This window comes from Macrotis lagotis, chromosome 1 (genome assembly GCF_037893015.1).
Source record: "Macrotis lagotis isolate mMagLag1 chromosome 1, bilby.v1.9.chrom.fasta, whole genome shotgun sequence".
NCBI classification, from domain to species: Eukaryota; Metazoa; Chordata; class Mammalia; order Peramelemorphia; family Peramelidae; genus Macrotis; species Macrotis lagotis.
Window position 1 is genome coordinate 157,559,019 of NC_133658.1, and position 11,102 is coordinate 157,570,120.

Sequence of the window (11,102 nt, forward strand, 5' to 3'; positions counted from 1 at the left end):
AAGCACAGGACTGAGGTGAAGCATAGAGAGGGTGGACAGGAAGAGCAAATTATGAAGGAGTTAATAATGTTGTATGGCTTATATTTCTGCATGGGAAGATGATACTGATGACTCATATGAACCTTCTCAATAGAGCAGTTAGGAGGAGCATATTTAGACAAGGCATAGGAGAGAGCTGAATATGAAGGTATATTATAAAAATGGAGTCAGTGGGTGAAAAGGGAATGTCCTGGGAGAAAGGAAAAGGAGAGATAGAATGGGCTGAGATATCTCATGTAAAAAACATCAAGAAAAAGCTTGAGGGGAAGGTGAGGGGAAATGAGTGAGCCTTCATTCTCGTCAGAAATGGCTCAGAGAGGAAACAACATACATGCATCACACACACTTAATATGTTATAGAAATTTCTTACCTTAGAGGAAAAAGGAGAGAAACAGGAGTGGGGGAAAAGGGGCCAGGGGTGGGCAGTATAGGTGACAGAGGAGAGGGTAGATCATGGGAAAGAGTAGTCAGATACAACACTTTTTTTGTTTCTTTGCAGAGTAGTGAGATAGGATGACCTGCACGGGACCACACAGCTGGGTGGTTCTTCAGTGTCTGGGGTGGGATGTGGGCTCCAATCTTCCTGACTCCAGGGCAGATGCCCTGTCTGCTGCACCAATCAGCTGCCCCAAAGCACACTTTTGAGGAGGGACAAAGTGAAAGAGAGAAAATAGAATAAATGGGAGTGGGGAGGGAGGAATGGATGGAGGGAATTACAATCAGCAATAACAACTGTGGGGAAAAATATGGAAGCAACTTCTCTGATGGATTTATGAATAATGTGATCCACCCAGAGACAGAGCTGATGGAATCTGAAGACAGACTGAAGTACAATATTTTTCTCTTTCTTTCACTTTCTTTTTCATGAGGTTTTTCTTTTTTATGTGGGAGGAGAGAAGATTATGCTTACTTTTACAACAAGACTATTTTAGGGAGGCAGCTAGGTGGTGCAGTGGATAGAGAACCAGCCCTGAAGTTAGGAGGACCTGAGTTCAAATGTGGCCTCAGACACTTAATAATTGTCTAGCAGTGTGATCTTGGGCAAGTCACTTAACCCCATTGCCATAAATAAAATTTAAAAAAATTATTTTAGTAATGTGTAAATAAATTTTAAAAATTTAAAAAAGAGATAATAACAACTGAATAATTTCTTGAAATTTTTATTTTTCCAATTTATAATAAACAACCAAGCTACATTTAAATAAATAAATAAATGAAAAAATCTCCAGGGCCAAATAGATTTACAAGAGAATTCTACCAAACTTGTAAATTACAATTAATTCCAATTCTATATAAACTATTTCAAAAAATAGTTCTGTCAAATTCTTTTTACATAGCAATGTGCTGCTGATACATAAACCAGGAGGAGCCAAAACAGACAAAATTATAGCTCAATTTCTCTGATGAATATTGATGAAATTTTTTAAATAAAATATTAGCAAAAATATCATAGAAATTGTCTCTATGATATACACTATGATAAGGATTTATATCAGGAATGTAGATATGGTTCATATTGGGAAAACAATCAGTATAATTGACTACATCAGTAACAAATCCAAAAGAAATCATAGAATTATACTGAACAAAATTTTGACAAAATATAGCACCCATTCCCATATTAAAACACTATGGAACCTAGGTATAAATGGATTTTCCCCTAAAATGATAAGCAGTATCTATCTGAAACCATCAGCAAGCATTATGTATGTAATGGGGACAAACTAGAAATATTCTCAATATGATCAGAGGAGGAGCAAGGATGCTCATTATCACCACTATTATTCAATATCATATTAGAAATATTAGTTTTAGGAATAAGAGAAGAAAAAAGAAATTGAATGAATTAGAATTGGCAATGAGGAAGAAAAATTTTCACCCTTTGCAGATAATATAATGGTATATTTAGCAAATCCTAGAATATGAAATAAAAAAACTACTTGAAACAACAACTTTAGCAAAGTTGCAAGATATACAATAAACTTATATAAATCAACATTTCTGTATATTACCAACAAAGCCCAGCAGCAAGAGATAGAGAAATTCCATTTAAAATAACTGTAGTTTTTTTTTTTTTTGGCTCCAGCTCGTGGTGATGAAGGTGCAACTTCTTTCGGTCATCCTGAATCCGGGTTCATCCGACACCGGCAACCACCCCATACCATTGAGACCGAGCCTCCACCTTCTTCGCCGCCATGCCTCCCAAGTTTGATCCTAATAAAATCAAAGTCGTGTTTTTAAGGTGCACTGGTGGTGAAGTTGGTCCCACATCAGCTCTGGCCCCAAAAATTGGTCCCTTGGGTTTGTCTCCAAGAAAGGTTGGTGATGACATTGCCAGGGCAACTGGTGACTGGAAAGGGTTTAGGATTACAGTGAAACTTACCATTCAGAACAGACAGGCCCAGATTGAGGTGGTGCCTTCTGCCTCAGCCTTGATCATCAAAGCTCTAAAGGAACCTCCTCGAGACAGAAAGAAGCAGAAAAATATTAAACACAGTGGAAACATCACTTTTGATGAGATTGTCAACATTTCTAGACAGATGAGGCACCGATCTTTGGCAAGAGAATCCTTGGAACAGCCCAGTCTGTGGGCTGCAACATTGATGGCAGACATCCTCATGATGTCATTGATGACATCAATAGTGGAGCAGTGGAATGCCCAGCATTATGAAGATTCATCACTTCAAAGCTGGAAATTGTGGAGGTTGTGACAAATCTGATCAATGGATAGAGTTTGGGCAACTGTCCTGGATTTGAGCTCCTCGGATAATTTATTGATTTGTTATATTTATTTATTATATACTCTGTGTTGTCACTTTGATATGTGTGATTTTTACATTGAATCATGGGAGTTACAACTGATTTCACACACTGATTTAAAAGTGAAATACATAAAGTTCAAAATCTCTTTACGGTCATCACCATAATTGAATGCAATGAAAATAAGAAGGTCCATACATTTTAAAATGTCCTTTTTTTAACTTGAAGTTTCAGATATTAGAATGCTTAAAATGCTACCAATTGTGATGGTTACCTTTCCACAAAATATTAAAATAAACTAATGTTTATCAGAATTTAAGTAGAAAAAAATAAAATAAAATAAAATAACTGTAGACAATAAAATACTTGGGAATCCACCTGTCAAAATAAACTCAGAAGCTATATGAACACAATTACAAAACACTTTTCACCCAAGTAAAGTCATAAATATCATTGGAAAAATGACTCTTGCTCATGGGTAGGTTGAGCTAATATAATAAAAATGACAGTTCTACCTAAATTAAATTATGTATTCAGTGCCATACCAATCAAACTACCAAAAATTATTTTATAGATCTAGAAAAAAATAGTAACAAAATTCATCTGGAGGAATATAAAAGATCAAGAATATCACAGGAATTAAGGAAAAATGCAAAACCATATTGTAAAGCAACAATCATCAAAATTGTTTGGTACTGGCAATGAAGTAATGTGGTGGATCAGTGGAATAGATTAGATACAAAAGAAACAGTAGTAAATGACTACAGTTATTTACTGCTTAATAAACCCAAATATTCCAGCTTCTGAGATATGAACTCACTATTTGACAAAAACTGCAGGAATTCTAACAGCTAATGTTTCTGATAAAGGACTCATTTCTAAACTATATAGAGAATGGATTCAAATTTTTTTTCAGAACAAAAATGATTATCTTTTATTGTTAAACAAAGAATAACATTTTGCAAATTCAATAGACTTAGGAAGCATATCCAGGTATCGAATTTTACTTCTACTATGATGTTAGCTGATTATTCAAAAACCAATCCCCATTGTTCCATCCAACATATACCTGAAAACACATAGCAGCATGATTCAGTTAAATAAACTTACAAATATTAGTACTTGTAATAAAATACAAAATACAAAGTATCCTTTTCCCAAATATTAGTCTTTGAATGCTTCATATGTCCTTTGGTTTCAAACCCATAAAATGCATTATTACATTGTAGATTTAGCATTGAGACAAAACACTGTACATTTGAAGAGAAAGAGGGAAGCATCACAGGATACCAAAGGACATTTTAGAAAGTAAACATTAAAGCAAAAATATTTTTGAATATATAAACACTGTATATTATGTAAACAAACATTCAGAAAAATAAGAATCAACATGGGCCAAAGTATTGTTTCCTAGGCAAACAGATTATAACATCTTTTTAACAATGCAATTTTAGGATGTTATTTATTAAGAAAAAATGGAGCCTATTTTTATATTCTGTGCTTAAGTATCTTAGAGATTAGATAGCAATTTTTACATTCATAGGCTAATGTGGGGCAGCTAGGTGGCATAGTAGATAAAGTAGATAAAGTAGATAAAGCACCAGCCTTGGAGTCAGGAGTACCTGGGTTCAAATCCGGTCTCAGACACTTAATAATTACCTAGCTGTGTGGCCTTGGGCAAGCCACCTAACCCCATTTGCCTTGCAAAAACCTAAAATAAAAAGGTTTATCCTTTATTTAGCTGGCTGGCTGTTGCAAATAGGATACATAAAACTATTCTAATCCCTGTCATTTAGCACAATACTAGATAAATTATATATAATTAATTCATTTTTATCAATTTGCACTAGTATAAATAGTTTAAGCAATTTCAAAGTTTGTGCAGGGGAAACTGGTTAATGATTTGTTCTCTGTAAGGCTAGTAGCAAAATAATCACTACAAATTCAGTCCAAGCTAATATTGAACCCCTGATTTAGCAAGCTGGATGAAAATTGTAGAGAATTAATAGAATGCCAATTTTATTAGGTAAAGTCTAGAATTCCATATGGTGCTGGATGCATTAAAGCTCTGCATTTTTATAATAAAATACCGTTTTGTTTTCAAAATGCAGAAGTAGTATTACAAAGAAATCTAAATGCATTCATGATCTATATCACAAAGCAAGGGCTGTCACATTCCCTAGGTGGAAAAGAAGTAACAAGAAGAGTTTATTATTAATACTGCTTGGAATGAGAAGCCTATGTGAAGCAAGCAGTAATGATGAAAAACAAATTAAAAATTATTTTATATTATATTCATTAGCAAGAATTTAGGTTCTAAATGTAAAAGTTTCCAGCAGCAAACCTAACAGAAAATCAGTTTATAATGTAAAATAAATTATGACTGTCCATCCTGTTTCAAAGCTTCCAGTCTTCTTAGGAGTGTATTTCCAAATGCTTCTTGGTATGCTGGACTAAGGGTATCCAACAGAGTACACTGTCTCATGGTAGGGAGTTTATAAATTATCATCCACCTGGTCAAAAGCATATCCCACCACCCTAAGCCCTGCTTCTGAGAGTTCCAGGCAGTATTTATTCCTTTCTCTTGTTTCCACATTGACATATGCAACATCATCTGAACACGGCAGGCTTTTGGAGACAAATATGTTGCTAATAGCAAAAAAGAACATCATTCACAACTGCTTCGGCTTCTAATCTCATGTCTTTTACATCTGTTCTTTCAAAATCTTGAAATTCAGAATCTTCAATTTCTCTGTTATTGCTAAGCTCCATGTGACTATAGTCTGTTTCCATTCTGCGCTTCAAAGCGCGCGACCTCCTCTCCCTCCCTCCACCGCGCTCTGAGTAGCAGCCGGAGGAGCTTCGTGCTTCCCATTCCCCTCCCACCTCCGCCCCACCCGAATCCCACGGATTCAAATTTCTAGGAATACAAGTCATTCTCTTTTTTAAATTTTATTTTTTTAAATGCATTTATTAATTTTCATCCATTTGTACATGGATATTTCCAAGTTATAAAATTTCCCTCCACCTTCCCTTCCCACCTCCCTCCCCTCAGTAGGGAACAATCAGGTTATCATTATATATATATATATATATATATATATATATATATATATATATATATATATATATATATATACATATATACACATACATATTTCATTAAACACATTTACAAATTAATAATTTTTGGCATGAGGATTAGGATTAAGGGAAAGAGATACATAAGAGGTAATTTTTATGAAGTGCTCATCAGATTCCATAGCAGTGTTTTTTTTTCTGTGTGTTTTGTTTTATTTTGTTTTTCTTCCTCTGGTTGGGGACTGTGGAGAGGAGTTGCTCCCATCAAGGTTGTTCATCTCATAATGTTGTTGATGTGTACATTGTTCTCTTGGCTCTATCCCTTTCACTCAGCATCAAATCCTGTAAGTCATTCCATGCTTCTCTAGAGTCCGTCCATATATGGTTTCTTATAAAACAATAATATTACGTAGTATTCATGTATCATAACTTGTTTAGCCATTCCCCAATTGATGGGCATCCCCTCGATTTGCAATTCTTTGCCACTACAAAGAGAGCTGCTATGAATATTTTGGAACATGTAGGACTTTTCCCATTTTTTGCAATTTTTTCTGGTTATAGTGCTAGAATTGGAATTGCTGGGGCAAAGGATATGAACACTTTTATTGCTTTTTGGGCATAGTTCCATATTGCTGTCCAGAAAGGTTGGATCTGTTCACAACTCCACCAGCAATGCATCAATGTCCCAATCCTCCCACAACCTTTCCACCAGTGATCATCTTCCCTTTTTCTCATCTTGGCTAATCTAATGAGTATGAGATGTTACCTCATTGTTGTTTTAATTTGCATTTCTCTAATCAATAGTGATTTGGAGCATTTTTTCATATGATTATATATAGCTTTAATTTATTCATTTGAAAACTGTTCATGTCCTTTGACCATTTATCAATTGGGGGAATGACTTGTGATCGTATAAATTTGATGTAATTCTCTATGTATTTTAGAAATTAGACCTTTATCAGAACTCCTGGTTGCGAAGATTGTTTCCCAGCTTTCTACTTTTCTTCTAATTTTGGTGGCATTGATTTTATTAGTGCAAAACCTTTTTAATTTAATAGAGTCAAAATCATTCATTTTGCTAATTCTTGTTTGGTCATAAATTTATCCCTTTTCCATAGATCAGATAGATAGAGTATGTTTTGGTGTATTAATTTAGCTGTGGTATGTTCTTTATGTCTAAATCCTGTACCCATTTTGACCTTATTTTGGAATAGAGCATGAGATATGGATCTATGCCTAGTTTTTGCCATACTATTTTCCAGTTTTCCCAACTTTTTGTCAAATAATGAAGTTGATGTCTTTGGGTTTATCAAATAGTAGATTTCTGTAGTCATTTACTGCACTTTCTTTTGAACCTATCCTAATCCACTGATCCATTACTCTCTTAACCAGTACTAGGCAGTTTTTATGACTGCTGCTTTATAGTGTAGATTTAGATTTGCTGGAGCTAGGCCACCTTCCTTTGCTTTTTTTTATCAGTTCCCTTGTTATTCTTGCCCTTTTGTTACTCCAGATGAATTTTTTTACTATTTTTTCTAGTTTGGTAAAGTAGTTATTTGGTGTTTTGATTGGTATGGCATTGAATAAGTAATTTAATTTGGGTAGAATTGTCATTTTTATTATATTAGCTTGACCTGACCATGGACATTTGATATTTTTCTAATTTGATATTTTTCCAATCTGACTTTATTTGGGTGAGGAGAGCTTTGTAATTGTGTTCATACAATTTTTGGGTTTGTCTTGGGATGTAGATTCCCAAGTATTTAATGTTGTCTACAGTTACTTTAAATGGAATTTCTCTTTCTATCGTTTGTTCTTGGGCTCTGTTGTTGATATATAGAAATGCTGATGATTTATGTGGGTTTACTTTATATCCTGCTACTTTGCTGAATTTATTGTTTTAAGGAATATTTTAGATAATTTTCTTGGTCCTCTAGGTATCTGCAAAGAGAGAAAGTTTTGCTTACTTATTGCCTATTATGATTCCTTTAATTTCTTTTACTTCCCTTATTGCTACTGATAGCATTTGTAATACCATATTGAATCATAATGGTGATAATGGGCATCCTTGTTTTACACCTGAATTTATTGGAAATGCTCTGAGTTTATTCCCATTAAATATAACATTTGTTAATGGTTTTAGATAGATACTATTTATTATTTTAAGAAAAACTCCACTTATTCCTGTACTTTCTAGTGTTTTTAATAGGAATGGATGTTTATCAAAGGCTTTTTTTTTTAAGATTTTTGCAATGCAAATGGGGTTAAGTGGCTTTCCCAAGGCCACACAGCTAGGTAATTATTAAGTGTGTGAGGTCAGATTTGAACTCAGGTACTCCTGACTCCATGACCGGTGCTCTATCAACTACGCCACCTAGCTGCCCTGTATCAAAGGCTTTTTCAGCACCTATTGAGATAATCATATGATTTCTGTTGGTTTTACTGTTGATATATTTAATTATGTTGAGTGTTTTCCTAATGTTGAACCATCCATATCTGCCTTATATAAATCCAACCTGATCATGAAGTATTATCCTGGTAATAACTTGCTTTAGTCTCATTGCCAAAATTTTATTTAAGATTTTTGCATCAATATTCATTAGGGAGAGTGATCTATAATTTTCTTTGTCTGTTTTCTATCTTCCTGCCTTAGGTATCAGCACCTTGTTAGTGTTATAAAAGAAGATTGGCAGAACTCCTCCCTCTCCTATTTTTAAAAATAGTTTATGTAGAATAGGAATTAACTGTTCCTTAAATATTTGGTAGAATTCACTTGTAAATCCATCTAGACCTGGAGACTTTTTCTTAGGGCGTTTATTGATGGTTTCTTCAATTTCTTTTTCTGAAATGGGATTATTTAAATAATTATTTCCTCTTCTGTTAATCTGGGCAGTTCGTATTTTTGTAAATATTCTTCCATTTCACTCAAATTGCTCAGTTTATTGGCATACAGTTTAGCAAAGTAGTTCCAAATTATCTCTTTAATTTCTTCCTCATTGGTGGTTAGTTCAGCCTTTTCATTTTTGATAATCATAGTTTGGTTATCTTCTTCCTTTTTTTTAAAATTAGATTAACCAGAGGTTTGTCTATTTTATTGGTTGTTTCATAAAAACCAACTCTTAGTTTTATTTATGAGATCAATTTTTTTGCTATTTTATTAATCTCTCCCTTGATTTTCAGAATTTCTAATTTGGTATTTAATAGGGATGTTTAATTTGTTCTTTTTCTAACTTTTTTAGTTGCATACCCAATTTATTGATCTCTTCTTTCTCTATTTTATTTATTTATATAGGCATTTAGAGACATAAAGTTTCCCCTCAAAACTGCCTTGGTTGTATCCCATAAATTTTGATATGATGTCTCATTGTTATCATTTTCTTGGGTATATAATTATTGATTATTTCTATTATTTGCTGTTTGATCCTCCCATTATTTAAGATAAGGTTATTTAGTTTCCAGTTTGTTCTTGATTTATCTTTCCCTGTCATTCCCCAATTGATAAGTGGCCAAAGGATATGAACTGACAGTTTTCATATGAAGAAATTAAAGCTATTTTTAGTCATATGAAATAAATGCTCTAAATCATTGATTAGAGAGATTCAAATTAAAACAACTCAGAGGTACCACCTCATATCTATCACATTGGTTAAAATGAAAAAAAGGAATTTGGGGAAACTGGCATACTGTTGGTAGAGTTAAGAATTCCACTGGTTTGGTGTTTTCAGTGTCAGTGATGACCTCTATCCTAGACCTCCTTTCTCATTTCTTAACCCTGGTCTAGTCTAATTCAGCTTCATACATACTTGTGTGATTCTTTTCTCAAAAGCACTCAGTTAAGTGTTTGACATCTAATTAACATGTGTAGCAGAAAACATCTTTGTCTCTCTGATGGTAGCATTCTTTCATCATAATTCTGGGCCCTTTGGTTCCATATCATGGGACAAGAATAGTGTAGTCTTAGGTGTTAGTGTGAAGGAGACTGTACATTTTATCTTGTAAATACTTTAAATTATGACATTAGAGCAGTGGGCTTTACATGATCCAAGTAAAATTGGGAAGAGAACCAGATAAAACATAATCAGAGGCCACTGGCAGAATACAGTGATGCCAATTTTAAGGAGGTGAAGCAACTAATTCTTTTTTTTTAAGATTTTATTTGAGTTTTACAATTTTTCTCCCAATCTTACCTCCTTCCCCCCACCCCACCCCATGGAAAGGAATCTGTCAGTCTTTATTTTGTTTCCATGTTGGACACTGATCCAAATTGAGTGTGTTGAGAGAGAAATCATATTGTAGGGTTCTGTTTTTTAATCCACTCTGCTATTCGTTTACTTTTTTTTTTAGGTTTTTGCAAGGCAAATGGGGTTAAGTGGCTTGCCCAAGGCCACACAACTAGGTAATTATTAAGTGTCTGAGACTGGATTTTAACCCAGGTACTCCTGACTTGCAAGGTCAGTGCTTTATCCACTACGCCACCTAGCCACCCCTCTTTTACGTTTTAAGGGAGAGTTCATCCCATTCACATTCAAAGTTATGATTACTAATTCTTTATTGCCCTGCATGCCATCTTCCCTCTGTTTGTATTTTGCCCCTTCCCCCCCTTATCCATATTTCCTAGTTTTGTTTCTGAATATCACCCCCCTTCAATGTGTTTGGCCTCCTATATCCCCCTCCCCTTTCCCTTTCCCTTTTTCTCTTTTCCCTTCCCTTCCTTTTGTTAGTTCCCCTTTCCCCCCTCCCCCTCCCTTTCTCTGTCCCCACTACCCTTTTCCCCTTTTAATATCAGAAAGGTTAAAATTTTTTAAGTTAACTAAGTATGTGTAAATTGACTTTAAGCCAGGTCTGATGATACAGGTGTTTCTCATCTCCTCCCTTCTTCCCCTCTATTACTAGAGGTATTTTGTACCTCTTAATGTCATGAGATTTACCCCATTCAATCCCCTCCCTCCTCCCATCTCCTTCCCATCTACCTTTTTAAGGAGGTAGTGTTTTTAAAAAACATTCTATCCGAGTCATAGAAAATTCTGGGTATCTGTCACTTTTAGCTAAGTACATTCTGTCTAACAGAGTTAAAATTCTTGAGAGTTATTAGAGTCCTTCTCCCAAGTGGGGTTATAGCCAGTTATACCCCCATTGGATAGCAGTCTCATGGATAGGTCATGAATGTCCATCACTTCCAGCTAGGTATATTCTCTCTGTTAGAGTTACAATTCTCAAGATT

The 11,102-nt window shown here is 34.5% G+C and overlaps 2 pseudogenes; one reads left to right on the forward strand and one right to left on the reverse strand.

Annotated features, from left to right (window-relative positions):
- Positions 1 to 2,220: 2,220 nt before the first annotated feature.
- Positions 2,221 to 2,822, forward strand: LOC141504317 (large ribosomal subunit protein uL11-like; annotated as a pseudogene).
- Positions 2,823 to 5,177: 2,355 nt separating this feature from the next.
- Positions 5,178 to 5,649, reverse strand: LOC141504318 (GSK3B-interacting protein pseudogene; annotated as a pseudogene).
- Positions 5,650 to 11,102: the final 5,453 nt, after the last annotated feature.